The sequence below is a fragment of the Salvelinus sp. IW2-2015 genome, unplaced genomic scaffold (assembly GCF_002910315.2).
Source record: "Salvelinus sp. IW2-2015 unplaced genomic scaffold, ASM291031v2 Un_scaffold1429, whole genome shotgun sequence".
Classification (NCBI taxonomy): domain Eukaryota; kingdom Metazoa; phylum Chordata; class Actinopteri; order Salmoniformes; family Salmonidae; genus Salvelinus; species Salvelinus sp. IW2-2015.
The window spans coordinates 47625-53077 of NW_019942903.1; the positions used below are offsets into that span (position 1 = coordinate 47625).

The 5453-nt window shown below is 47.6% G+C and overlaps 1 pseudogene; it reads left to right on the forward strand.

Annotated features, from left to right (window-relative positions):
* LOC112070808 (calcium uptake protein 3, mitochondrial-like) overlaps positions 1 to 5185 on the forward strand; it is a 32211-nt pseudogene extending 27026 nt beyond the window's left edge.
* The last annotated feature ends 268 nt before the right edge of the window (positions 5186 to 5453 follow it).

A 5453-nucleotide genomic window follows, 5' to 3' on the forward strand; every position in this document is an offset into this window, starting at 1 on the left:
CAGGTAGGAGGGAGGAGAGAAAGTAGAGATAGAGTGCTTGACCACACCTGTGTCATGCTATGGTTCAAGGTTCTAGATGTAGTCTACCTTCTCATGGTGGTGTGTGTTCCTCTACCTTCTCGTCAGGGATGCTCTGCGGACGTTGTCCAGTGAACTGCTGATGTTCTCTACGTTGGTGTAACGCAGCAGGATGCGGGCAAAGTCCTCCTCACTGATGGTGGTCATGCCTTTAGAGTAGGTCAGGAACTCTATCTCCAAAACCTCTGTCTGGAGGTATCCATGAACCTGGGGGAGAGAGAGGACCAGGTGACAGAGGAAGGTGCACAACACCTGACAGCCAGTTGTAAGGACCAGTGTAATGTGACGGGCCAACACCTGACAGCCAGTTGTAAGGACCAGTGTAATGTGACGGGCCAGCTCTGACTCACTCACTGACTGACTGACTGGCTCTCAATGGCACTGACCCCATTGTCCTACTCCTATGTGTGATAACTGTTGATTGATCGACAAGCCAGTGTGTTGTGCTCTGTGTCGTATACAAAGGCDTTGAGTTATCTGGCTCTCGCTAGCTAACGCTTTGTTSTGTTCATGTAGCGTGAGGTAGAGTTGGAGTTGGATCCAGTGTAAAGTGGCGTTTTTAAGTAAAGTGTGTATACCGGCATTTTCTGCTKCTWCGTTTTTTTMTGATSGATTGTTATTRTATTATGCAACTCTTTCCGTCCCTTAATGGCAAATCAATGTGTATAATGTACAGTAGAGTCTTGATCTGCATGAACAGCAGGTTGTGAATCTATCGGTTTGGATACGCATCAACACACCCCACAGCCAAGACAGATTTTCTGCCTGCACTGCACTTTGCTTCGAAAACTTCCCAAGTTATTTAGCCAACCACAGGCTGCATGAAGATGGAAAATGAAGTTCTGCAGTGTTTTGTCCTCGTGTTCATGCAACATTCTTCTTGTGTTTTATCTTTCCACGCTCTGGAAGAGACAACAGGTTTGTCCCKATTCCCTAATAATGAAACGAATCGTCTTCTTACCTCGTCCTGTCTGCTCTGCCTCACTGTTGTCTTGAGTCATTTTGAATGGACCACTGGTTCTTCACCCATGCCTGATCAAATCAAATCAAATGGTATTTAAGCAGGTGTAGACCTTACCGTGAAATGCTTACATACCAACAATACCGTTTTAAGAAAATAGAGTTAAGAACATTTTGACTAAATACTAAATAAACTCAAGTTTAAAAAAAAAGTAACAATAAAATAACAATAACGAGGCTATATACAGGGGGTACCGGTACAGAGTCAATGTGCGGGGGTACAGGTTAGTCGAGGTAATTGATGTAATATGTACATGTAGGTAGGGTTAAAGTGACTATGCATAGATGATTAACAGCGAGTAGCAGCAGTGTACAAACAAAGGGGGGTCAATGCAAATATTCCGGGTGTGTATTTTATTAATTGTTCAGCAGTCTTATGGCTTAGGGGTAGAAGCTGAAACATACCTTTACACGATGTCAAAAGATGTACAWGTCAGCTCAGTCAATTAGCCCACTCAAGATGAGTTTCTCATACTGTTGGTGGGCCGTACAGTTTTAACTGAAGCAATTAGTGTACTTCTATCTTATAAGCCTTCTTCCAATGCAGGTGTTTTCCTGAATACGCCTAGTTAGGTAACCCACTCATTTCAACAAGTCCACTCTCAGCCAGGCATTCTGCCGTACTCATCCATTAATCAGAAGTCTCAGTAAGAAACGTAGACGATCGTTGCTTTGCGGTGTCGGACATGTAGACATCCATTAGTTAGTGGTGGTCGTTCCATTGAGCTAGCAGAGCTTTTGGCTTTGAAGGCTGGAGCCCAAGGTTCCACAGGAGGTGAAGGCATGCTCCAGTGACCACCAATAGTMTTTTCTAGATTACTCTATGGCCCAGTCTGTCTGTAGGTATCACTGGGGTGGCTGGCTCCTGTCTGTTTGTATGGAGGCATTTCGGGTTCACAGGGCATCAAAGGAGGACCAGGCAGGTAAGGGCCACTCGCCCGGAATGGCTTTGTTGACCGCGCAGACAGATACACACTGGCACACACACTCTGTTTGTCTAAGGCATTTCCCCCATCGTTACATATCTCCACTTTAAGTTCCAACAGGTTCTAGTTAGTCAGACGGTTAAACACTTCCCTGTCTGTCCACACACACGGTGCTGATTTAGAGAGCATTGTTCGCTACTGGTCTGTGTTTGCTAGCCTCAGCAGCAGGCTACCTGTGTTAGCTAACGGGTTTTGTGAAGGAGATTACTTGGGAGTTGAACCTTAGCCGCAGGCTACCTGTGTTAGCTAACGGGTTTTGTGAAGGAGATTACTTGGGAGGTTGAACCTTAGCAGCAGGCTACCTGTGTTAGCTAAGGGTTTTGTGAAGGAGATTACTTGGGGAGGTTGAACCTTAGCCGCAGGCTACCTTGTGTTAGCTAACTGGTTTTGTGAAGGAGATTACTTGGGAGGTTGAACCTTAGCCGCAGGCTACCTGTGTTAGCTAACGGGTTTTTGTGAAGGAGATTACTTGGGGAGGTTGAACCTTACAGCAGGCTACCTGTGTTAGCTAACGGGTTTGTGAAGGAGATTACTTGGGGAGGTTGAACCTTAGCAGCAGGCTACCTGTGTTAGCTAACGGGTTTTGTGAAGGAGATTACTTGGGAGGGAACCTTAGCAGCAGGCTACCTGTGTTCGCTAACTGTTTTGTGAAGGAGATTACTTGGGGAGGTTGAACCTTAGCCGCAGGCTACCTGTGTTAGCTAACGGTTTTGTGAAGGAGATTACATTTACATTTACATTTAAGTCATTTAGCAGACGCTCTTATCCAGAGCGACTTACAAATTGGATTACTTGGGGAGGTTGAACCTTAGCCGCAGGCTACCTGTGTTAGCTAACGGGTTTTGTGAAGGAGATTACTTGGGGAGGTTGAACCTTGTTAGCTAACTGGTTTTGTAAAGGAGATTACTTGGGGAGGTTTAACCTCAGCCAAGGGTGTTTAAAATGAGGAAATTTGGGGAACAGGAAGAAGGAAGCTCCACAGGTTGGGCTTGTAGAGAACCTCCACCAGGATGTTTTCATAGCACAATTTTGTATGTGAAATAGACTGGTGTTAGTCACCACTTCAGAATGCCTCTCTGTGTTGTCATCGCTAGGCCACGTTTACAGTCTCTCATCCCAGTGGAGGCTGCTGAGGAGAGAACGGCTCTAAATAATGGCCGGAACGGAGCAAGTGGAAATGGCATCAAACACCTGGAAACCATGGAAACCATGTGTTTGATGTATTCGATACCATTCCACTGATTCTGCTCCAGTCATTACCATGAGTCTGTCCTCCCCAATTAAGGTGCAACCAGCCTCCTGAGTCTCATACCTTTCTTTTATTCGTTGTTTTAGTGTGATGCAGCTCGGGCTGAAATGAGTGATACCTACAGACAGACTATTGGTGGTCACTGGAGCATGCCTTCACCTCCTGTGGAACCTTGGGCTCCAGCCATCAAAGCCAATAAGCTCTGCTAGCTCAATGGAACGACCACAACTAACTAATATAGCTCTTATTTTTCTAATCCTTTTGCTCCCGAATTTCCTGGTATCCAATTGGTAGTTACAGTCTTGTCGCATCGCTGCAACTCCTGTACGGACTCGGGAGAGGCGAAGGTCGAGAGCCGTGCGTCCTCAGAAACATAACCCAGCCAAGCCGCACTGCTTCTTGACACAACGCCCGCTTAACCCGGAAGCCAGCCGCACCAATGTGTCGGAGGAAACACTGTACACCTGGCGTCTGTGTCAGTGTGCACTGCGCCCGGCCCGCCACAGGAGTCGCTAGTGCGCGATGGGACAAGAACATCCCTGCCCGGCCAAACCTAACCCGACGACGCTGGGCCAATTGTGTGCCGACACTCCTGGTRGCGGCCGGCTGTGACAGAGCCTGGACTCGAACCCAGGATCTCTAGTGGCACAGCCTTAGACCACTGCGCCACTACGGGGGGCCCATAACTAATATATGTCTACATGTTCCACACTGTAAACCAGTGTGTGTCTACGTTTCTGATAATGAAGTTTGATATTCAAGGACGAAATCCCAGAAAGCCTTGCGTTAAACTTGTGAAACCTGTGAACCTCTATTTTTGCAGTGGAGCTGCACAGATGATCAGATCTCACATCGTCTGCAGAAGGAACCACTCAGGAACCACATTCATAGCTGATACACAAACGTATTAAATGTGTAGCATGGTTGTGTCATTCCCAGGCCTAGTCCCTACAGTCAAGGGGGCCAAAGTTGCATGGGTCAAAGGTCACATGATCATACCATCATCACCAATTTGACCATCATCACCAATGGGTTTGAGCTTGAAGCATCCCCCCTATTCCGAGAACTGGAAGAGCTGTCTGTCACTCCGTGTCCGTTAATGATCGCTCCTTGTGTCACACTTATATGGGATCCCCTGTCTTTTTCCTTCACAGGGCATCACCTTCGACGAGTTCCGCTCCTTCTTCCAGTTCCTCAACAACCTGGAGGACTTTGCCATCGCCATGCAGATGTACAACTTTGCCAGTCGCTCCATTGGCCAAGGTAAGCCTCCATTTTAGGATGCCATATCTGTGGAGATATTTCCCTTTCTCTCAATAGTCTCCTGTGAATAATGGCTGTAGGTTACTTTTCTCCTCCGTCTTGTTCTCTTTTTTGTATCCCCCTCTCTTTCTGTCTCACCCTCCCATCTGTATCTTGTCTCTCTATTCCTCTCTCACTTTCCCACCCCTTCTCCCTCTCTCTCCCCTCTATCTGTCTTCTGCCCCTCTATCTATCCCCACCCCCCTTCTCTCCACACCCCTTCTCTCTCTCTCTCTCTCTTCTCTCTCTTCTTCTCTCTCTCTCTCTCTCTCTCTCTCTCTCTCCTCTCTCTCTCTCTCGCTCTCTCGCTTCCTCCTCTCGCTCTTCTCAGATGAGTTTGGCGGGCTGGGACGTGGCCACGGCCTGAAGCTGACACGTCACCTGGTCCACACCATCTTCAAGATCTTTGACGTGGACCACGACGGACCAGCTGAGCTACAAGGAGTTCATCGGCATTATGAAGGACCGGCTGCACCGCGGGAGGAGGGTAGGGACAGAAGAGGGGGGAGGACTGAGGATAGAGAGAGAGGGAAAGGAAGGGAGAATTTGAGTGAGAGGAGAGAGAGAGAGAGAGAGAGAGAGAGAGAGAGAGAGAGAGAGGGGGGGGGGGGGGGTAAGGTGGGAGGGAAGGCGAGAGAAGAAAGATGGATAGAGGAGAGAGAGAGAGAGAGGAGAGAGAGATGGAGAGAGGAGAGAGGAGAGTTATGAAGAGTGGAGATAGGGAGAAAGTGAAATTGTGTGGAAAAGCCAGAATGATCTAGTTTGGTTTTCCATCACTAGAAATTTGACATGCTCTCATTTTATTTTACGTTACACTT